This window comes from Globicephala melas, chromosome 6 (assembly GCF_963455315.2).
Source record: "Globicephala melas chromosome 6, mGloMel1.2, whole genome shotgun sequence".
Taxonomy (NCBI): Eukaryota; Metazoa; Chordata; class Mammalia; order Artiodactyla; family Delphinidae; genus Globicephala; species Globicephala melas.
In genome coordinates this window covers 19,002,737-19,027,474 of record NC_083319.1, presented here as the reverse complement: position 1 = coordinate 19,027,474, position 24,738 = coordinate 19,002,737, and positions in this window count along the sequence as shown.

Genomic DNA, 24,738 nt, shown 5'->3' with positions numbered 1-24,738 from the left:
CCCCGGTCCAGGAAGATCCCACATGCCGCAGAGCAGCTGGGCCCATGAGCCATGGCCACTGAGCCTGCGCGTCCAGAGCCTGTGCTCCTCAACGGAAGAAGCCACAACAGTGAGAGGCCCGCATACCGCAAAAAAATAAATAAATAAATAACGACTATTATAAGAGACAAAGAAAGACACTACATAATGATCAAGGGATTGATCCAAGAAAAAGATACAACTGTAAATATTTATGCACCCAACACAGAAACACCTCAATACATAAGGCAAATGCTAACAGCCATAAAGGGGGAAATCAACAGTAACACAATCACAGTAGGGGACTTTGACACCCCACTTTCACCAATGGACAGATCATCCAAAAATGAAAATAAATAAGGAAACACAAGCTTTAAATGATACATTAAACAGGATGAACTTAATTGATATTTATATGACATACCATCCAAAAACAAGAGAATACACTTTCTTCTCAAGTGCTCATGGAACATTCTCCAGGTTAGATCATATCTTGGGCCACAAATCAAGCCTTGGAAAATTTAAGAAAATAGAAATCGTATCAAGTATCTTTTCTGACCACAAGTCTAAGAGACTAGATATCAATTACAGGAAAAGATATGTACAAAATACAAACCATGGAGGCTAAGCAATACACTACTTAATAACCAAGAGATCACTCAGGAAATCAAATAATTGATTTTTGATTTTTGAAATTGAAAATTGATTTTGATTTTGATTTTTTAATTGACAGTGAAATGAGTGAAAACACGGCAACCCAAAGCCTATGGCATACAGCAAAAGAAGCTCTAAGAGGGAAGTTTATAGCAATACAATACTACCTCAAGAAACAAGAAACATCTCAAATAAACAACTTAACCTTACACCTAAAGCCATTAGAGAAAGAACAAAAAAACCCCAAATTAGCAGAAGGAAAGAAATTATAAAGATCAGATCAGAAATAAATGAAACAGAAATAAATGAAAAAGAAATTAAGGAAACAATAGCAAATATCAATAAAACTAAAAGCTGGTTCTTTGAAAAGATAAACAAAATTGATGAACCATTAGCCAGACTCATCAAGAAAAAAAGGGAGAAGACTCAAACCAATAGAATTAGAAATGAAAAAGGAGAAGTAACAACTGACACTGCAGAAATACAAAGGATCATGAGCGATTACTACAAGCAACTCTATGCCAATAAAATGGACAACCTGGAAGAAACAGACCAATTCTTAGAAAAGCAAAGCCTTCCAAGACTGAACCAGGAAGAAATAGAAAATATAAACTGACCAATCACAAGCACTGAAATTGAGACTGTGATTAAAAATCTTCCAACAAACAAAAGCACATGACTTGATGGCTTCCTAGGCGAATTCTATGAAACATTTAGAGAAGAGCTAACACCTATCCTTCTCAAACTCTTCCAAAATACAGCAGAGGGAGGAACACTCCCAACCTCAATCTATGAAACCACCATCATCCTGATACCAAAAGCAGACAAAGATGTCACAAAGAAAGAAAACTACAGGCCAATATCCCTGATGAACATAGATGCAACAATCCTCAGCAAAACAGTAGCAAACAGAATCCAACAGCACATTAAAAGGATCATACACCATGATCAAGTGGGGTTTATCCCAGGAATGCAAGGATTCTTCAATATACACAAATCAATCAATGTGATACACCATATTAACAAATTGAATGATAAAAACCACACGATCATCTCAATAGGTGCAGAAAAAGCTTTCAACAAAATTCAACACCCATTTATGATAAAAACCATCCAGAAAGTAGGCATAGAGGGAACTTACCTCAACATAATAAACGCCATGTATGACAAACCCACAGCCAACATCGTTCTCAGTGGTGAAAACCTGAAACCATTTTCACTGAGATCAGGAACAAGACAAGGTTGCCCACTCTCACTGCTATTATTCAACATAGTTTTGGAAGTTTTAGCCACAGCAATCAGAGAAGAAAAGGAAATAAAAGGAATCCAAAAGGGTAAAGAAGAAGTAAAGCTGTCACTGTTTGCAGATGACATGATACTATACATAGAGAATCCTAAAGATGCTACCAGAAAACTACTAGCGCTAATCGAATTTGGTAAAGTAGCAGGATACAAAATTAATGAACAGAAATCTCTTGCATTCCTATACATGAATGATGAAAAATCTGAAAGAGAAATCAAGGGAACACTCCCATTTACCACTGCAGCAAAAAGAATAAAATACCTAGGAATGAACCTGCCTAAGGAGACAAAAGACCTCTATGCAGAAAACTGTAAGAAACTGATGACAGAAATTAAAGATGATACAAACAGATGGAGAGATATGCCACGCTCTTGGATTGGAAGAATCAACATTGTGAAAATGACTCTACTACCCAAAGCAATCTACAGATTTAATGCAATTCCTATCAAACTACCAATGGCATTGTTCACAGAACTAGAACAAAAAATTTCAATTTGTATGGAAACACAAAAGACCCCAAATAGCCAAAGCAATCTTGAGAAAGAAAAACTGAGCTGGAGGCATCAGGCTCCATGACTTCAGACTATACTACAAAGCTACAGTAATCAAGACAGTATGGTACTGGCACAAAATCAGAAATATAGATCAATGGAACAGGATAGAAAACCCAGAGATAAACCCATGTACATACGGTCACCTTATTTTTGATAAAGGAGGCAAGTATATACGATGGAGAAAAGACAGCCTCTTCAATAAGTGGTGCTGGGAAAACTGGACAGCTACATGTAAAAGAATGAAATTAGAACACTCCCTAACACCATACACAAAAATCCACCCAAAATGGATTAAAGACCTAAATGTAAGGCCAGACATTATAAAACTCTTAGAGGAAAATATAGGCAGAACACGCTATGACATAAATCAGAGCAAGATCCTTTTTGACCTACCTCCTAGAGTAATGGAAATAAAAACGAAAATAAACATGTAGGACCTAATGAAACTTAAAAGCTTTTGCACAGCAAAGGAAACCATAAACAAGATGAAAAGACAACCCTCAGAATGGGAGAAAAATTTGCAAATGAAGCAATTGACAAAGGATTAGACTCCAAAATATACAAGCAGCTTATGCATGTCAATATCAAAAAAAAAAAAAAAAGAAACAATTGAATCCAAAAATGGGCAGAAGACCTAAATAGACATTTCTCCAAAGAAGATATACAGATTGCCAACAAATACATGAAAGGATGCTCAACATCACTAACCATTAGAGAAATGTAAATCAAAACAACCATGAGGTATGACCTCACACCAGTCAGAATGGCCATCATCCAAAAATCTACAAACAATAAATGTTGGAGAGGGTGTGGAGAAAAGGGAACCCTCTTGCAGTGTTAGTGGGAATGTAAATTGATACAGCCACTATGGAGAACAGTATGGAGGTTCCTTAAAAAACTCAAGTTATAAATACCATACGACCCAGCAATCCCACTACTGGGCATATACCCTGAGAGAACCGTAATTCAGAAAGAGTCATGTATCACAATGTTCATTGCAGCACTGTTTACAATAGCCAGGGCACGGAAGCAACCTAAGTATCCATCGACAGATGAATGGATAAAGAAGATGTGGCACATATATACAATGGAATATTACTCAGCCATAAAAAGAAAGGAAATTGAGTTATTTGTAGTGAGGCGGATGGACCTAGAGTCTGTCATACAAATTGAAGTAAGTCAGAAAGAGCAAAACAAATACCGTATGCTAACACATATATATGGATTCTAAAAAAAAATAAAATAAAATGGTTCTGAAGAACCTAGGGGCAGGACAGGAATAAAGACGCAGGCTTAGAGAATGGACTTGAGGACACAGGGAGGGGGAAGGGTAGGCTGAGACGAAGTGAGAGAGTGGCATGGACTTATATATACTACCAAATGTAAAATAGATAGCTAGTGGGAAGCAGCTGCATAGCACAGGGAGATCAGCTCTGTGCTTTGTGACCACCTAAAGGGGTGGGATAGGGACGGGGGGAGGGAGACACATGAGGGAGGAGATATGGGGATATATGTATATGTATAGCTGATTCACTTTTTTATAAAGCAGTAACTAATACACTATTGTAAAGCAATTATACTCCAATAAAGATTTAAAAAAAAAATTCACAAGAACAAGAAAATGGCTGGGGGACTCTGGTTCATGCAACTTGGTTTGTGTCAAGGGTTTTTGAACCAGAAGGGTTTGAATTCATATCCCAACTCTAGACCTATCTCAGAGCACTATTTATCCATTCGATAAATTGAAACAGCTAAGTGAGCAACTCCGATGATAAATTCAGGAAAACGTTTTACAAACGGTAAAGTGCTCTGAACATGTGAATTTTTATATTCTACTGGTCTGGATCCGGAGGATTGTTTTGGGCAAATGGAGACGGAGCCAAAAAGGCAGCATTTTCAGACCAGGCCTTCCTCCCGGCCCCCTGCCTTTCCCATCTTCACATTCTCACATGAAGGCTCAGACTGAGGAGAGCACGCCCTAGAGACTGGTGGTTTCCATTAGAACACAAGCTCCACGTTCCTCGGCAGCAGGGTTCTCCGCCTCTGCGCATGTTGGCCCAGACTCTACAAACCCCCAGCTCCACTCCTCCAAACTGTTATCAGTCCCCACGGGATGGCTTCTTGCAAAGTATTGTTTTGTGTGTCCTCTTGTTGCTATAGCGATCCAAGATAGGTTTGTTTCCAATTCTCTAAAATGCAGACATCTGCGTGCAATTTTGAAAATCCTTGTCAGGGTCCTTATTTACTATTTTGATCAGCTCTCTCTGACATGTGGAGTCCCCAGAGAAGTTCAAAGGGAGCAGAGACCCCTCTAGGCAAACAAGTGCTTTCCATAAGGGCAGCCTGCCTGTGGATTCCTGTCCCCTGTCGAATGAAAGCACATGGCAAAGCCACAAATTCTCAGACACTGATTCTATCCCCCTAGCCCCAGCCTGTGAGGGAGAGGAGTCAAATCAAAAGGCTCAGTTTCAGAGCCCCTAGAAGTTCACTTCCAAGAAGGGTGTTGTCTCCTACATTTCCACGTGAGCCCACGTGAATCCTAAAAATTCTGCCCCTTACACATGCCCCATTTGAGAGGTGATGGGAGTTAACCCTGTTTAGTATTGGACAGCAGGAATCCTGGGTTTTGCTGCTCATTCTAATTAACCATGTGACCTTCGGTGTCCGAATCACATCTGGCTTCAGTTCTCTCATGTGTAAAATAAGTTGATTGGATGTCCATGGCCTCTTTCAAGTCTAAAATGATTCTATGCATAAAGATTAACCAGGAGAGAGGCTCCCACACACCTGTTAACCCCGGGCAGAAATTTACCATTTTAATCATTGGACTATTTCTGGGATAATATTAAAAAGGACTATTTTTCTGCTCCACAATGGAGTGGTTCATCTAGATCTTAAAGTCAAGATGTAAGTTCAAGCCCTAGTATGCCACTCTTAGGGAGTATGAGCCAGGGAAATTTATGTAAGGCCCCTAGGAAATTGGCAGCAACTTTATAGATAACTCAGGAGAAGTAGGTAAAGTAATGAATGCAAAGTATAAAGCACGGTGCATGGAACAAAGCAACATGTATGTAAATTTCCATCCCTCTCCTTTTTTTTTTTTTTTGCGGTACGCGTGTCTCTCACTGTTGTGGCCTCGCCCGTTGCGAAGCACAGGCTCTGGACGCACAGGCTCAGCGGCCATGGCTCATGGGCCCAGCTGCTCCACGGCATGTGGGATCTTCCCCGACCGGGGGAAGAACCCGTGTCCCCTGCATCGGCAGGCGGACTCTCAACCACTGCGCCACCAGGGAAGCCCCATATACCGCATTTAATGCTCACTTCTTAGGTGATGGCACCCAATGTAATAGCTTTAAAAACTATTTATAGACAAAGTATCCTTAAAGTTAAATCTCCAGTCTGGATTTCTCTAAGGAACTCCAGACTCATATACCCACCCACCCATTCATCACTTCCATTACAAGGTCCATTAGAGATCTCCAACTTGTGTCTAAAACCAAATTCCATTTCCCACTCTCCCAATGTTCTTCCAACACCTCCAGTGATTGTCAAGTTAGAAAATGTCACCATCCTACGGTGGTTACCTTTTACACCTTTACATACTATCCGTCAGCAAATTCTAGCCTCTCTACTTTCATAAAATATACAGAAGCAGACACACTTCACCATTTGAGTCTAAACTGAGATGTCCAGTCTAAGTATGATGTGAGCCTCACATGTGATTTTACATTTTAAAAAGTAAAAAGAAACAGTTGAATAACATTTTATGGAATTATTTTAGGAAAATAGTTTTTCAGGATGTGATTAATACAAAATAAATATTAGTGAGGTCTTTTACAGTCTATTTCCTATTAAGCCTTTTTTAAAATATTTTTTTAACATCTTTATTGGAGTATAATTGCTTTACAATGGTGTGTTAGCTTCTGTTTTATAACAAAGTGAATCAGCTATACATATACATATGTCCCCATATCCCCTCCCTCTTGCATCTCCTTCCCACCCTCCCTATCCCACCCCTCTAGGTGGTCACAAAGCACCGAGCTGATCTCCCTGTGCTATGCGGCTGCTTCCCACTAGCTATCTATTTTATATTTGGTAGTATTTATTAAGTCCATGCCACTCTCTCACTTTGTCCCAGCTAACCCTTCCCCCTCCCTGTGTCCTCAAGTCCATTCTCTACGCCTACGTCTTTATTCCTGTCCTGCTCCTAGGTTCTTCAGAACCATTTTACTTTATTTTTTTAGAATTCATATATATGTGTTAGCATACGGTATTTGTTTTGCTCTTTCTGACTTACTTCAATTTGTATGACAGACTCTAGGTCAATGCACCTCACTACAAGTAACTCAATTTCGTTTCTTTTTATGGTTGAGTAATATTCCATTGTATATGTGTGCCACATCTTCTTTATCCATTCATCTGTCGATGGACACTTAGGTTGCTTCCATGTCCTGGCTATTGTAAATAGTGTTCCAATGAACATTGTGATACATGACTCTTTCTGAATTACGGTTCTCTCAGGGTATATGCCCAGTAGTGGGATTGCTGGGTCGTATGGTATTTATAACTTGAGTTTTTTAAGGAACCTCCATACTGTTCTCCATAGTGGCTGTATCAGTTTACATTCCCACCAACAGTGCAACAGGGTTCCCTTTTCTCCACACCTTCTCCACCATTGATTGTTTGTAGATTTTTGGATGATGGCCATTCTGACTGGTGTGAGGTCATACCTCATGGTTGTTTTGATTTGCATTTCCCTAATGGTTAGTGATGTTGAGCATCCTTTCATGTATTTGTTGACAATCTGTATATCTTCTTTGGAGAAATGTCTATTTAGGTCTTCTGCCCATTTTTGGATTGGGTTGTTTATTTTTGATATTGAGCTGCATGAGCTGCTTGTAAATTTTGGAGACTAATCCTTTGTCAGTTGCTTCATTTGCAAATATTTTCTCCCATTCTGAGAGTTGTAATTTCATCTTGTTTATGGTTTCCTTTGCTGTGCAAAAGCTTTTAAGTTTCATTAGGTCCCATTTGTTTACTTTTGCTTTTATTTCCATTACTCTAGGAGGTAGGTCAAAAAGGATCTTGCTCTGATTTACGTCATAGAGTGTTCTGCCTATATTTTCATCTAAGAGTTTTATAGTGTCTGGCCTTAACATTTAGGTCTTTAATCCATTTTGAGTTTATTTTTGTTTATGGTGTTAGGGAGTTTTCTAATTTCATTCTTTTACATGTAGCTGTCCAGTTTTCCCAGCACCACTTATTGAAGAGGCTGTCTTTTCTCCATCGTATATACTTGCCTCCTTTATCAAAAATAAGGTGACCATATGTACGTGGGTTTATCTCTGGGTTTTCTATCCTGTTCCATTGATCTATATTTCTGATTTTGTGCCAGTACCATACTGTCTTGATTACTGTAGCTTTGTAGTATAGTCTGAAGTCATGGAGCCTGATGCCTCCAGCTCAGTTTTTCTTTCTCAAGATTGCTTTGGCTATTTGGGGTCTTTTGTGTTTCCATACAAATTATGAAATTTTTTGTTCTAGTTCTGTGAACAATGCCATTGGTAGTTTGATAGGGATTGCGTTAAATCTGTAGATTGCTTTGGGTAGTAGAGTCATTTTCACAATGTTGATTCTTCCAATCCAAGAGTGTGGCATATCTCTCCATCTGTTTGTATCACCTTTAATTTCTGTCATCAGTTTCTTACAGTTTTCTGCATAGAGGTCTTTTGTCTCCTTAGGCAGGTTCATTCCTAGGTATTTTATTCTTTTTGCTGCAATGGTAAATGGGAGTGTTTCCTTGATTTCTCTTTCAGATTTTTCATCATTCATGTATAGGAATGCAAGAGATTTCTTTCATTAATTTTGTATCCTGCTACTTTACCAAATTCGATTAGCGCTAGTAGTTTTCTGGTAGCATCTTTAGGATTCTCTATGTATAGTATCATGTCATCTGCAAACAGTGACAGCTTTACTTCTTCTTTTCCCTTTTGGATTCCTTTTATTTCTTTTTCTTCTCTGATTGCTGTGGCTAAAACTTCCAAAACTATGTTGAATAATAGCAGTGAGAGTGGGCAACCTTGTCTTGTTCCTGATCTTAGTGAAAATGGTTTCAGGTTTTCACCACTGAGAACGATGTTGGCTGTGGGTTTGTCATACATGGCCTTTATTATTTTGAGGTAAGGTCCCTCTATGCCTACTTTCTGGATGGTTTTTATCATAAATGGGTGTTGAATTTTGTTGAAAGCTTTTTCTGCACCTATTGAGATGATCATGTGGTTTTTATCTTTCAGTTTAATATGGTGCATCACATTGATTGATTTGTGTATATTGAAGAATCCTTGCATTCCTGGGATAAACCCCACTTGAACATGGTGTATGATCCTTTTAATGTGCTGTGGATTCTGTTTGCTAGTATTTTGCTGAGGATTTTTGCATCTATGTTCATCAGGGATATTGGCCTGTAGTTTTCTTTCTTTGTGACATCTTTGTCTGCTTTTGGTATCAGGGCGATGGTGGTCTCATGGAATGAGTTTGGGAGTGTTCCTCCCTCTGCTGTATTTTGGAAGAGTTTGAGAAGGATAGGTGTTAGCTCTTCTCTAAATGTTTCATAGAATTCGCCTAGGAAGCCATCAAGTCATGGGCTTTTGTTTGTTGGAAGATTTTTAATCACAGTCTCAATTTCAGTGCTTGTGTTTTGCCTGTTTATATTTTCTATTTCTTCCTGGTTCAGTCTTGGAAGGCTTTGCTTTTCTAAGAATTGGTCTGTTTCTTCCAGGTTGTCCATTTTATTGGCATAGAGTTGCTTGTAGTAATCACTCATGATCCTTTCTATTTCTGCAGTGTCAGTCGTTACTTCTCCTTTTTCATTTCTAATTCTATTGGTTTGAGTCTTCTCCCTTTTTTTCTTGATGAGTCTGGCTAATGGTTCATCAATTTTGTTTATCTTTTCAAAGAACCAGCTTTTAGTTTTATTGATATTTGCTATTGTTTCCTTAATTGCTTTTTCATTTATTTCTAATCTGACATTTATGATTTCTTTCCTTCTGCTAACTTGGGGTTTTTTTGTTCTTTCTCTAATGGCTTTAGGTGTAAGGTTAGGTTGTTTATTTGAGATGTTTCTTGTTTCTTGAGGTAGTATTGTATTGCTACAAACTTCCCTCTTAGTCCATTGGTGAAAGTGGGGGGTTAAAGTCCCCTACTATGATTGTGTTACCGTTGATTTCCCCTTTTATGGCTGTTAGCATTTGCCTTATGTATTGAGGTGCTCCTATGTTGGGTGCATAAATATTTACAATTGTTATATCTTCTTATTGGATTGATCCCTTGATCATTATGTAGTGTCTTTGTCTCTTGTAATAGTCGTTATTTTAAAGTCTACTTTGTCTGATATGAAAATTGCTACTTCAGCTTTCTTTTGATATCCATTTGCATGGAATATCTTTTTCCATCCCCTCACTTTCATTCCTTATGTGTCCCTAGGTCTGAAGTGGGTCTCCTGTAGACAGCATATTTATGGGTCTTGTTTTTCTATCCATTCAGCCAGTCTATGTCTTTTGGTTGGAGCATTTAATCCATTTACATTTAAGGTAATTATTGATAGGTATGTTCCTATTACCATTTTGTTAATTGTTTGGGGTTTGTTGTTGTAGGTCTTTGCCTTCTCTTGTGTTTCCTGCCTAGAGAAGTTCTTTTAGCATTTGTTGTAAAGCTGATTTTTGTGGTGCTGAATTTTCTTAGCTTTTGCTTGTCTGTAAAGCTTTTAATTTCTCCATTGAATCTGAATGAGATCCTTGCTGGGTAATGTTGGTTGTAGGTTTTTCCTTTTCATCACTTTAAATATGTCCTGCCACTCCCTTCTGGCTTGCAGAGTTTCTGCTGAAAGATCAGATGTTAAACTTATGGGGATTCCCTTGTATGTTATTTTTCCCTTGCTGCTTTTAATATTTTTTCTTTGTACTTAATTTTTGATACTTTAATATGTGTCTTGGCATGTCTCTCCTTGGATTTATCCTGTATGGGACTCTCTGTGCTTCCTGGACTTGATTAACTATTTCCTTTCCCCTATTAGGGAAGTTTTGAACTACAATCTCTGCAAATATTTCCTCAATCTCTTTGTTTTTCTCTTCTTCTTCTGGGCCCCCCATAATTCGAATGTTGATGCATTTAATGTTGTCCCAGAGGTCTCTGAGACTGCCCTTAAGTCTTTTCTTTCTTTTTTTCTTTATTCTGGTGTGCAGTAGTTATCTCCACTATTTTAACTTCCAGGTCACTTATCCGTTCTTCTGCCTCAGTTATTCTGCTACTGATTCCTTCTAGAGAATTTTTAATTTCAGGTATTGTGTTGTTCATCATTGTTTGTTTGCTCTTTAGTTCTTCTAGGTCCTTGTTAAATGTTTCTTGTATTTTCTCCATTCTATTTCCAAGATTTTGGATTATCTTTACTATTATTACTCTGAATTCTTTTTCAGGTAGACTGCCTATTTCCTCTTCATTTGTTTGGTCCTGTGGGTTTTAACCTTGCTCGTTCATCTGCTGTGTGTTTCTCTGCGTTCTCATTTTGCTTAACTTACTGTGTTTGAGGTCTCCTTTTCGCAGGCTGCAGGTTCATAGTTCCTGTTGTTTTTGGTGTCTGCACCCAGTGGCTAACGTTGGTTCAGTGGGCTGTGTAGGCTTCCTGGTGGAGGAGACTAGTGCCTGTGTTCTGGTGGATGAGGCTGTATCTTGTCTTTCTACTGAGCAGGACCGAGTCTGGTGGTCTGTTTTGGGGTGTCTGTGACCTTATTATGATTTTAGGCAGCTTCTGTGCTAATGGGTGGGTTTCTGTTCCTGTCTTGCTAGTCGTTTGGCATCGGGTGTCCAGCACTGTAGCTTGCAGGTCATTGAGTGGAGCTGGGTCTTAGCATTGAGATGGAGATCTCTGGGAGCGCTTTCACTGTTTGATATTACATGGAGCCGGGAGGTCTCTGGTGGACCAACGTCCTGAACTTGGCTCTCCCACCTCAGTGGCACAGCCTGACACCCGGCTGGAGCACCAAGACCCTTTCAGACCCTTTCAGGCTCAGAAGAAAAGGGAGAAAAGAAAGAAAGAAAGAAAGAAAATACAGTTATTAAAATAAAAAATAATTATTAACAATAAAAAAATTAAAAAGTAATAAAAAAAGCAAGCAAGAAAGAAAAGAGCAACCAAACCAAAACACAAATCCACCAATGATAGCAAGCGCTAAAAACAATACTAAAAACAAAAAACAACTCACAGACAGAACCCTAGGACAAATGGTAGCAGCTAAGCTATACAGACAAAATCACACAAAGCAGCATACATATACACACTCACAAAAAGAGAAAAAGGAAAAGAAAATATATCGTTGCTCCCAAAGTCCACCGCCTCAATTTTGGGGTGATTCATTGTCTATTCAGGTATTCCACAGATGCAGGGTACATCACGTTGATTGTGGAGATTTAATCCTCTGCTCCTGAGGCTCTGGGAGAAATTTCTCTTTCTTTTCTTTGTTCACACAGCTCCTGGGGTTCAGCATTGGATTTGGACCCGCCTCTACATGTAGGTCGCCCGAGGGCATCTGTTCTTCCGTCAGACAGGATGTGGTTAAAGGAGCAGCTGCTCCGTGGGTTCTGGCTCACTCAGGCCGGGGGGAGGGAGGGGTGCGGATGCGGGGCGAGCCTGCAGCAGCAGCGGCCAGCGTGACGTTGCACCAGCCTGAGGCGCGCCGTGCGTTCTCCCGGGGAAGTTGGCCCTAGATCACGGGACCCTGGCAGTGGCGGGCTGCACAGGCTCCTGGGAAGGGGGGTGTGGATAGTGACCTGTGCTCGCACACAGGCTTCTTGGTGGTGGCAGCAGCAGCCTTAGCATCTCATGCCTGTCTCTGGGGTCCGCGCTGATAGCTGCAGCTGGTGCTGGTCTCTGGTGCTCCTTTAAGCAGTGCTCTTTATCCCCTCTCCTCGCGCACCGCGAAACAATGGTCTCTTGCCTCTTAGGCAGGTCCAGACTTTTTCCCAGACTCCCTCCCGGGTAGCCGTGGCACACTAACCCCTTCAGGCTGTGTTCACGCCGCCAACCCCAGTCCCCTCCCTGCGCTCCGACCGAAGCCCGAGCCTCAGCTCCCAGCCCCTGCCCGCCCCGGCGGGTGAGCAGACAAGCCTCTCGGGCTGGTGAGTGCCGGTCGGCCCTGATCCTCTGTGCGGGAATCTCTCTGCTTTGCCCTCTGCACCCCTGTTGCTGCACTCTCCTCCGCGGCTCCGAAGCTTCCCCCCCCCCCCCGCCCCCGCCCCCCCCCCACCCCGGTCTCCACCAGTAAAGGGGCTTCCTAGTGTGTGGTGGAAACCTTTCCTCCTTCACAGCTCCCTCCCACTGGTGCAGGTCCCGTCCCTATTCTTTGTCTCTTTATTCTTTTTTCTTTTGCCCTACCCAGGTACGTGGGGAGTTTCTTGCCTTTTGGGAAGTCTGAGGTCTTCTGCCAGCGTTCGGTAGGTGTTCTGTAGGAGTTGTTCCATATGTAGGTGTATTTCTGATGTATTTGTGGGGAGGAAGGTGATCTCCATGTCTTACTCTTCTGCCATCTTGAAGGTCTCCCCTGTCCTTGTGAAATTTTAACTTTCTTCCTTCTTTGCCTGTTAGACTTTGATCACCCTCTGAGTAGCAAACTGACGCTAGTGGAAGAGGCTCTAGCCTTTATTTCTGAGTTATCAGGCGGGAAAACGAGAGACTGCAAAGTTCAGGGTTAAGCAGTTAGCCAGAATTTGGGAGCAATTGATAAAATCTAAATCATCTCAATAGCTAAAGGATCTTTACAGGTCTTCTGATCTCATTCTCTAATGACGCATGATGTTCAAGCCACATCCCCAAACAAGCAGTCTCTCAGTCACAGCTTGAGCCGTGGTTGATTTGAATAAAGTATTTAAACTGATCACCTGACAAGAGCTAGTTGTACCATCATGACCGTGTTTTTGACGTCATGACATTAACCAGTGTGTTTCTCCATATGGTTTGACATCATGGTGCCCTGAGTTAATAATAATCATATTTATACAAAACAAGGGGTTAACTGAAGAAGCTTCTTTGAGGACAGAAGTGACCAGTCCAAGGGCTCTGGCCATCCCAAGAATTGAGGGGTTCAATATCCGTGCATCCCCTAAATGGCATTAAAGGAGCAATGACAATTAGAATAAATTTTAGGAGGCAGAGGGAGAGTATGAAAGCTTAGACTGTGCCTTGTGACTTAAAATAACACTGATGAGTCTTATTACATTTATATGGTATGATGTTTCACAGGCATTTTAGTTCCTCTATTTCTATTGCAAACCTGCTATCAACACAACACCAGGAGCGATAACATAGATAATGCTTCACATGTATTTATAATGAGGATCTGTTGTGCTTCATAAATACTTTTTTTTTCAGTCTTGCAACAATCCTGAGAGCTGGATATTTTCTCCATCATTTAACAGAGAATAAGCTGAAGCTCCTAGAAGTAAAGAAATTTGTTCTTGGTCACAGTCAGTGAGACTCAGAGCAAAGATTTGGATTCATATTTGCTTGAATTCAAGGCCACGCTCTTTCTACTTCAGAACTGCACACGGAGGCAATATTAAAAATGGAATTTTTTAAGGAAGGAACTGGCAGGTGGTTTCTTATAAATCAACTAATAAAATAAATTAAAGGGAAGTCAAACAGAAAAGAGAATGTGAAAGAGAGAAGTAACTACATAAGGTTGGTGTGAGAAGAAGAAAAGAATAGCAGGATTAGAGTAGAGTTTTTTGTTTGTTTTATTTTGTTCTTTAAATATATTCCAGTTACCATTAGTTCTACCAGAGTCACAGTGTAAAAAAAGTGTTTTCAACTAAGCCACATAGTCTGTCCTCTGGGGCAATTACAAAGTATGTTATCATAATAAAGATTTTCTTCAATTAAAAAGTGGTTGAGGGCTTCCCTGGTGGCGCAGTGGTTGAGAGTCCGCCTGCCGATGCAGGGGACGCGGGTTCGTGCCCCGGTCCGGGAAGAACCCACATGCCGTGGAGCGGCTGGGCCCGTGAGCCATGACCGCTGAGCCTGCGCGTCCGGAGCCTGTGCTCCGCAACGGGAGAGGCCACAGCAGTGAGAGGCCCGCGCACCGCAAAACAAACAAACAAACAAAAAAAAACAACAACAAAAAAAGTGGTTGAAGAATATTAGACTGTGTTTAACCCAGTGCTTCCAACATTTATTTAGCAGCATTACCATTCTCTTTAATATACCTATTAACATTCCACGGAAGTAGTATTCTCAGGAAGTCATTCTGGGAAGCCACACATTCCATAGTGAAAAAGATTCCTCCAGGTTTGCCAAGGGGCCCAGTGTAGATAAAGGATTCTAAGGACACCATATAAATCTTTTCAAACTTGTCTTTAATAGGCCACCAATGTCCAGGAAGCTCAAACTATAGGACTATTTCCCATTTCTCTCAGGCAAGTCGAATGGCATTCCCATTAGAAATGGCAGAAATTTTCATTTCAAACTGCAAGTGATATGTGAATAGCCCAGTACACCTCCAAAGGGAAGGATGAAACTGGTTAGAGTTTCAGATGCCTAAGTATTTGAATCATAGGGACTGGACGTGGGTGCAGGCCTTTGTGTCTTTCTGCCTTGCATCTTACTGCCCTTGAGTCTTTTACTGCATGTTTCTGCCAGCTGGTCGTGATTAAATCTCTGATGTTGATAGGCAATGAGTGAAACAATTATTACTACATGAGTATTCTGAGAACTCGAGGGGTGGGGTTTAGAGGGGCAGCTCAGTGTGCTGTGCAGCAGTCTGGGCGGACAAAGACGTTTATGGATTTCAAAATGCCAGATGGACTCCCAGATGGAGGGTTTAGGACTTTGCAGTTGGGACTGCCAGATGTGAGACCTCCCAAGGTCCCAGGACAAGTGAAGATGATTTCATTCTTTACTCTGAGTCAAGCCATGCATTGCTGGCTTGGAGCATCCAGTGTGAAGCCAGGGACAGGAGCGAGGTCCTCACTCAAGGTCAAAATTTGAAGTCAAAGCCAAGTTTCAAGCTAAAATGGTAGAAGACCAGAACTGGAGCTCCGAAGATCTAGGTGCTATTTTTTATTAATTTGTCTTTGACTTTGGCCAATGGCAGTCGACACACATTTATAGAATGCTTATTGGTGTCAGTGACTATAGAAGCTATCAAGAGGAAGAAGGCACAGTTCTCAGATTCTGGGGACCACATTTTAGGGGGAGGGAAAAGTAAAGATATGATTACTGCCTAAAGTAAAAAATATAAACTGTTCATTAACGATAGTAATCCAATCAACTAAAGCAGCTATGAGAAACTAGGTGTGGTGTCTGAGGTAATCATTAAAAGATTTTGACACATAGAGTTATTCAGGACAAGGGAAGAACAAAATCAAAAGCACAGAGGCTTGGACATAATTAGAAATTTTGGGGAAGTTGTGATTTGAAGGTAGGGTGTTAAGGTTGTGATGGTATTCAATAAGAAGTTAACAGCGATTTTGTGGGTGGCAGGAATGTGATAATGAGAAAAGGGGAGCCTCTGGAAATTTTTGAACAATTATAATTCATATTAAATTTTAGGAAAACAACAATAAATTTCATATATCTGACTCTGACCTGATGTCAGAAAATTACAGACTTTAGTCCTGATTTTGTCACTTTAATAAATGGTCCGGCCTTAGCCAGGTCACGTCCCCTCTCCAGACTTCAGTCTGGAATAAGAAGGTAAGACTTTGGTTTCTTCAGGCCAAAATCAACGCAGTGTAGTCTCCACAGTGGTCAGGGAAATGGAGAAGTGAGTGACTCCTTTCTTCTCTACTTGGAATCTTGCCCCCAGCCATCAGGACAAAAAGAAATCTATAAACTACTACAAGTCACCTTGTATATGCATTGATCAAGCCCAGGGAGCCAGCTCTGCACTGGCTGCACTCTTGTGGAGAGTGCTGGCTTTGAGGGTGATGCCACTGTTCTCACACCAACCCTAGTTGAGTTCTAGCCAGAGACGATCCCTGGTAGCATCCTTTTATGACACTGCTGCAAAATGGGGGTTGTATTTTAGTTGTCCCTTGGAGACATGCTCTCATCTTGAGGATGGATGCCCATTTTTGAGCGATGGACTAAAACTATTATTAAATGTTAGTTGGAAATTACATTGGTGGGATGTTCATAACAAAATCTTCTTCAAAAGGAAGGGATTTGTGTACAATTCCTTAAATGGCATCCCATGTTAAAGATTAATTAGTATTTTGAAGAACGTCAGTGTTTGACCCCTTCAGGAACAAGAACGATAATACTATTTTACAGAGGCTCAGTGGCAAGTAAAACCCATAAACTTCCAAAGATTTTCATGACCATCGGAATTCTAATTTTAAAACTTTCGTATGGAGCCATGGCATTTGGAAAACTCAAAGGCAATGGTAAATATAGGCAACACATGTGTTTAACACTGTTTTAGACTGGGGTAAATTCTTCTCTACCCTCAGGCTGAATCCCAGGCTCTCGTGGAAATTTGGTACTTAAACTAGGATTCAGAGGATAAGTGGGGTTTGTGTAGAGAGGGAGGTTCAGAGACAGTACACCTGATAAAAGAAAAAGCAGGTTCAAAGATTAGGATGGGTGTCATTTATGAGTACAGTATGGAAGAGATAGAAAATAGTATGCAGACTCATTTAACTAAAATCATGAATCCTGTGCAAAAGCCATAAGCTTACTGTGAGCACCTAATTCCAAATTCATAAATAACAGAATGGGTAGCTTTGATTTTATTTCAGCTTTTTTTGAAGCTCTTCCATAATTATTAACCAGCTAATTTTCACAGTTTAGTGAGGTGGGTAGTATCATGCCCCTGGTAGATAGGGGCACACATCGCTTAGAGAGATGGGGACTTGTGTCCAGCAGCTAAGAGCTGGCAGTGGGAAAATCAGGGCAAAAGCCCAAAGCCTTCGGTTTCCAGGTGTCTGGCCTTTTCAAACAGCAAGTAGCCATTGCAATTTCTGGTTTCAATCATTTAACTACACTCCAAATGCAAACAAAGATTTCGAAAAGCAACATGGAATCCCACGGAGAGATCCTGGCAAAATACGCCCCGTGCTTTTATGCACACACGGCACTGTTTCTCTAGAGACAGTAAAAGAAGAAAAAATAAATAATACAGCTTCCAGCAAGTCCTCCTATAAGGCCACCTGAATCTTCAGGATGGCTCTGTTATTCTGATGTGACAATTATGAAAAGTTACAAAAAGTTTATGGGAGGAAATGCTCCTACTTTTGCTCAAAGACCACCCCTTAATATTTTCCATTTTAAGAAAATATACAAGAAAGCTCTGAGCATCAGGATACTGAAATATATGGTGACTGAGGATTACTTTGCATTTTTGGTGCTCTTTGTTTTATTTTTTAACATCTTTATTGGAGCATAATTGCTTTACAATGGAGTGTTAGTTTCTGCTATATAACAAAGTGAATCAGCTATACATATACATATATCCCCATATCTCCTCCCTCTTTGGTGCTCTTTAAATTGTGTTCATAACTCCCCTCTTGGAGAATATTGCTTGGCAAGCCCTTGCCTCTCACAAAAAAAATAACACTATAAAGTAACAGTGCTCCTCTTGTAAAGAAAGTGAACAGAAATCATCCCAAACCAACCATCCTGGAATTTTTTTCTTGGAGAACACCTAATCCCTAGAGTAGGTCAGATTTGGTGTATATTTTGTTAATTGTTTTCATATGCGCAAGAGCTCTTAGATACTCCTTGAGTAATTTTTTTTTATTTTTTTGCGGTACGCGGCCCTCTCACTGTTGTGACCTCTCCCGTTGCGGAGCACAGGCTCTGGACGCGCAGGCTCAGCGGCCATGGCTCACAGGCCCAGCCGCTCCGTGGCATGTGGGATCCTCCCGGACCGGGGCACGAACCCGCGTCCCCTGCATCGGCAGGCGGACTCTCAACCACTGCGCCACCAGGGAAGCCCCCATGAGTAATTTTTAATCAATATCTAACCTTCCAGAGGCCCCTGGAAGCCAGCATTACATTTTTTTGGGGGGGGGCAGTTTTTTAATTTGTTTTATTGAATTATAGTTGATTTACAATGTTGTGTTAGTTTTTGGTGTATGACAAAGTGATTGAGTTATACATACATATAATAGTTTGTGTTTGCAAATCCCAAACTCCCAATCCATCCCTCCCCCACCTCCTTTCCCCTTTGGTAGCCATAAGCTTGTTTTCAGTGTCTGTGAGTCTGTTTCTGTTTTGTAAATAAGTTGATTTGTATCATATTTTAGATTCTACATATAAATGTTATCATGTGGTATTTTTCTTGCTCTGACTTACTTCACTTAGTGTGATAATCTCTACGTCGATCCATGTTGCTGCAAATGGCGTTATTTCATTCTTTTTTATGACTGAGTAGTATTCCATTGTGTAGATATACCACATCTTCTTTATCCATTCATCTGTCGATGGCCATTTAGGTGGTTTCCATGTCTTGGCTATTGTGAATAGTGCTGCTATGAACATAGGGGTGCGTGTATCTTTTTGAATTATAGTTTTGTCTGGATATATACCCATGAGTGGGATTGCTGCATCATATGGGGACTCTATTTTTAGTTTTTTGAGGAACCTCCAAACTGTTTTCCACAGTGGCTGCACTAATTTACATTCCCACCAACAGTGTAGAAGGGTTCCTTTTCTCCATACCCTCTCTGGCATTTGTTATGTGTAGACTTTTTAATGATGGCCATTCTGACTGGTGTGAGGCAGTACCTCATTGTAGTGTTAATTTGCATTTCTCTAATAATTAGCAATGTTCAGGATCTCTTCATATACCTATTGGCCATCTGTATGTCTTCTTTGGAGAAATGTCTGTTTAGGTCTTCTGCCCATTTTTTGATTGGGTTGTTTGTTTTTTTGTTATTGAGTGGTATGGGCTGTTTGTATATTTCAGAAATGAGTCCTTTGTCGGTCATATCATTTGCAAATATTTTCTCCCAGTCTTTTTGTTTTGTTTATGGTTTCCTTTGCTGTGCAAAAGCTTATAAGTTTGGTTAGGTCCCATTTGTTTATTTTTGCTTTTAATTCTATTGCCTTGGGAGACTGACCTAAGAAGACACTGGTACGATTTAAGTCAGAGAATGTTTTGCCTATGTTCTCTTCTAGAAGTTTTGTGGTGTCGTATCTTCTATTTAAGTCTTTAAGCAATTTTGAGTTTATTTTTGAGTATGGTGCACTGCTCACAATCTTTCTATGGCTCCCTGATGTCAAGGAGATAAAGCCAAAGCTCTTTATGCACTATTCAAAGCTCTTTATGCTGGGCCCTCCCTAGAGCCTCTTCTCTCTCTTCCGTACCAGTGTTTGAACCCTCGAAAACTCTTTTTAACTCTCACCACACACCAGGCACATGTTCTTCCCTCTTCCTAGAGTGCACGTCTCCCTCCTATCTGCCTGGAAAATCCCTGCCAATCATTAAAAAACCCTGTGCAGGCATTAACTTTTACATGAAGGGCTCCCTGCCCTCCAGAGTCTGTTAATTGCTTTCTCCATGGTACCTCTTATGTTCTTATATAGAGTTTGCTTTTTTGTGCATGACACAGTGCAGTTTTATTTGTTGACAAGTTCACCCTTACCAGACTTTGTCTATGAAGGTGGAGACTATGTCCTTCTCAGCATGGTGCAGGGCAGACAGCAGACGCTGATCTCAACTTCAGTACCTATGATGGGCTGAACCAAATCCCAAGCAGAGAGCCATGTGGGATGGACAAGACTCCCTTCTCCACTGTGACCTCAGGACCTGACCTCCACTAGCAATCAGACCTGTGGGGTACGGATTGACGTTTCTGACCCTAACCCACCTCCTCCCCTCTTGCCAATGATACTCTGGCAGAGGACAGGGACTGACAACCTCTCCACAAAATTCCTTGGATGTTGGATACTCAGGCTATTAGAAAATCAAATGCTTACTGCTCTTCTCTTATTTGCCACTAATGCCCTAAAATAGCTGAGAACACTTCAAAGAAACATACACCATTATTTTTACCCCAGTTGTTTTCAAAAGCAGCAGTACTTTTATTGGGACATCTACATTCTCTATACTTTAGAACAGAGTGTTGAGAGGAGAGAGGTATCCTGGAGCACCTCCCTGAGAGTAAACCTTTAGCATAAGTACTGCCTGATTTAGGAGTAGAATCACTGATTTTGCCAAATGCTAAAGAATATAGGAATCACATTTTAGAGTAATAGGGGGTAGGAAAGTCAAAGGCATCAAATACATTCAAAGTTGTTGCACAATTTTAGTTATTCTGTTTACAATTATTAATTACCTACTATAGATACCTATAGTTGATTCAATACCTAACTGGGTCCTGGAAATGTTATAATAAAAAGTCAGGTGAATCTTTGTCTTGGGATTTTCAATCTAGCGGCCCAACCCAACCCAGAAATCTCTTCTGCAGTATTTCTGGTATGGAGACAACCTACAACTGTTTGGATATCTCTAAAGATGAAGGTCTAGCACTTACCATAATTTTCAATACATAACTGACCCTTAATAACCTGTTCCTGATTTAGATTCAACTCTTATTTATTGAAATCTAGTAAGTTCCACCGATAATCACTTTCTTGTAGGTGGCATCCCGCTGATTCGAAGCCTCAAACAGGGCTGTGAAGTGGGAATTGATTGACCTTTTCTGTCTGCTTGTTTCCAGATGGGGAAATTAAGATTCTGAACAAAAAGTAACAGTACAAATTACTCAGGTAAAGAATCAAAGTTCTACAATGAAACAATTCTAATGTGTTAGCTGTGAAGGTCACATGAATATAATGGAACTTTCACTGTTTGTAAAAGAGGCTAATGCTGTTTTTATAAGTAGTAAATAACAGAACTGAATTGTTTTGTAAACACAAGTGTAAGGACTTATCTATATAAGCCTCCCATTAAGATTTTATTTGAAGCATGACTTGAACCCTCTTCAATTAGGTAGCTCTTTCTCCATCAGACAGACTAATGCTGCTCTCTACCCATATTAACTAACACGCAGTGAAATCCCTTCATAATCCTCACAGGATCTAAAGTTACCATGTTTATTTACCCATTTATTTGATTTGTGTGTGCTCTTCCACTTCCTGCAAACACACAAAACAAGAAAGCTCCGCGAGTGCAAGGATTTTGATTGTTCTGTTCTCCAGTGAATTTCCTGTCCTCGACCAGAGTCTAAACCCCTGTAGGTGTTCAATAAAGGTTTGAAAAATGAATAAATAACTTTCTTGAATTCTTCAAGGAGGGATTTTATATGCGTGTGTTATATTTTTGTACTGAGATTTTTCTCACTATAGATTCAGTTTCTACATGGCAAGGACTATGTCCCAGTCATCTCTGAATCTTCAGTACTCAGCATAGGGCCCAGACTAGAATAGCCTCAGTCAGTTTATATTTGCTAATGAAGGAGCCATCTCTGAGAGTGTCCGTCTTTCTAGCACATCTGAGAATACAGGCAGAGAGAATCAAACTGTTAATGAATACACAGGCAGAACTATGGTGAGGAAGATGGACCAGTATACAGAGAAACAGAAAAGATAATAAAGGGGCATTGAGGTGACTGTAATCACTTAATGTAGTTCAGGTATTTTTACCCAGGCTTATTCCAGGGCTTTGGAAATTATGCTTGGACTCCAATCATTCTCACTAAATTATCTTAGTCCTAGAACTCAAGAGAACTAAGCAGCCTCCTCCTTTTTGAACTCATCTGATCTCCATATTATTGAACAGTGTTTTCTCTGGTTCTCACTCATTCATCGTGATTTTTTTCCTTAGTGTCTACCAAGTTAAAGACATTTCTGATACAATTGTTGCTCTGTTATTGGAAGGGGCCCTCTGTCCCTCAGAGTACCAGAGGACTTGGGATGAATTCCCTGACAGTACCATAGCCTATAAAAGCCCAGAGCTCTTGTCACAGTCTCTGCCATAATCTCTACCCATTCTCCTGTCTGGAACACCTGCATCCCCATGTGTGGTATCCTGCTGCACGCCTGGTTTTAAGAATAGATCTTAGCCATTTTGTGAGTCCTTGGGGAGACTCTTCCCATATAAATGCATTAGTAAAGATTGGAAAATGTTTTGAAGATTTTGTAGAGACCTGTGGGACATCATCAAGTATACCAACATATACATAATGGGAGTCCTAGAAGGAGGGGAGAGGAAGGAACAGAAAGAATATTTGAAGGAATAAGAGCTGAAAATTTCCCAAATCTACATATTCAAGAAGTTCAACAAATTTCAAGAAGGGTAAAACACAAAGAGATCCACACTGGGACACTTAAACAATAAAACTATCAAAAGACAAAGAGACAATTTTGAAATCAGCAAGAGAGAATTGAATCATCATGTACAAGGGATCCTCAATAAAATTAACAGGGAAATATCTCAGCAGAAACAACAGAGGCTGGAAGGCAGTGGGACGGCATATTTAAGGTGTTGAAAGAAGAAAATAATACAAACTGTTAACCAAGAATTCCATATCCAGTAAAACTATCCTTCAAAATTAGAGAAATTAAGACATTTCCAGATAAACAAAAGCTGAGCACAATTTTCAATAGGAGACACTCCCTACAAGAAATGCTAAAGGAAGTTCTTCAGGTGAAAATGAAGGGACCCTTGACAGTAACCCAACCAAAGAAATAAAGAACCCTGGAAAATGTAACTGCATGTGTAAATATGTAACATGACCAAGTCCAACTTTAGGGGCTTCTTCAGGGTTTCTGTCAATTTCTCTTTTTTTTCCCTGAAAATGGGTTACACTTTCCTATTGTTTGGTATGCTTTGTAATTTTTTCTTGTTGAAAACTAGATGTTTTGAGTATTTCAGTGTGGCAGCTCTGGAAATCAGCTTCTTTCTCCCTCCCTAGGGTTTGTAGTTGTTGCTGGCTGAGGGCTGCAGTCATCTATTTGCTTAGTGACTATTCTAAACTATTTTACTTGTCAGTAAAATACTTTAGTAGTCTCTAAATTCTCAGTTTCATTATCTCAGTAGTCAGTCAGTGATCTGACAGAGATTTCCTTAGATGCCTGGAAACAAAAGACAAAAAATAAAAATACTCTTCTGGTCTTCCTTTGCAGATGAGCCCTGAGCTGCAGTACTCCTTCAATGCTTTGCCACTGTTGCCTACAACTCTGCCTTAGCCTTCACCTCTTGCTTGTAAAGAAACCAAAGATCAGGGGGAGATGCAAGCCTAGGGTTCTCTTAGGACTCTTCAGACCATGTGTCTAGCCTTAGGTATGCACATTGTACATGGGATTCCCTTGTAGACATGGCAGCCTTTCAAATCATTATTCCCACAAGAATCCTTCTCAGTTTCCTCCTCCCCAGGCTTTATGGTCTGTCTGCTACTTGCTCCATATGTCATCCCTTGCCCTAGGCAGCTATGGGTAATTAATCTTTAATGCTTTCAACAGACGCCACCCAGCCTGAGTGGGGTGAAACAAAAGCAAGTCTTAGTGAGAGTCCCTCAGGGAACTGCCAGATAGATCAAAATACACAATTTTTTGAGAACAAAGTCCGTATTGTTCCCTATCCTCTGGCATCAGCAGCTGCACCAGAAATGTGGACCAGTCTCCCACGGCTGCCAGCAAACTGAGGAATGGGGAATGGTAGACAGGTAAGAAACAACAATTTCTTACCAACGTTTAGCAGGTTTTTTTCTTCATTAAGTACTCCCTTGGTTGCCATAAGATTTGTATTAGATTTTGGAGTTCCTTATAGATTGATTATGTCAGTTTGGGCCCCTTATGGTTATTTCAGTAAAAAGACCAATTCTTGGAACTCCCTAACCTGCCATTTCTCATCGCATTCTCAAAAACATACACCTTTTGATTCACAGATTTCTCTTCTAGGAATTTATCCCACTGACAGACTTGTGCACATGGCAAAAAGATATTTGCCCACGACTATTAGTTTTGGCATTGTTTGTAACAGTAAAATACTAAAAAAAAAACAAAAAGCAAAAAAAAAAAAAAAGAACCCAAATCCACTGGTTAAACAAATTATAGCATATCTGTGAGATGGAGTGCTCTGTACGTATGAAAAACAATCAAGTAGATTTCTTTACGCTTATAGAGAAAGATTTCCAAGACGTGTTAACTGATAAAAGCAACTGGTACAACAGTGTATCTTGTGTGTGAATTAGGAGCATACACAGGAAGAGTGT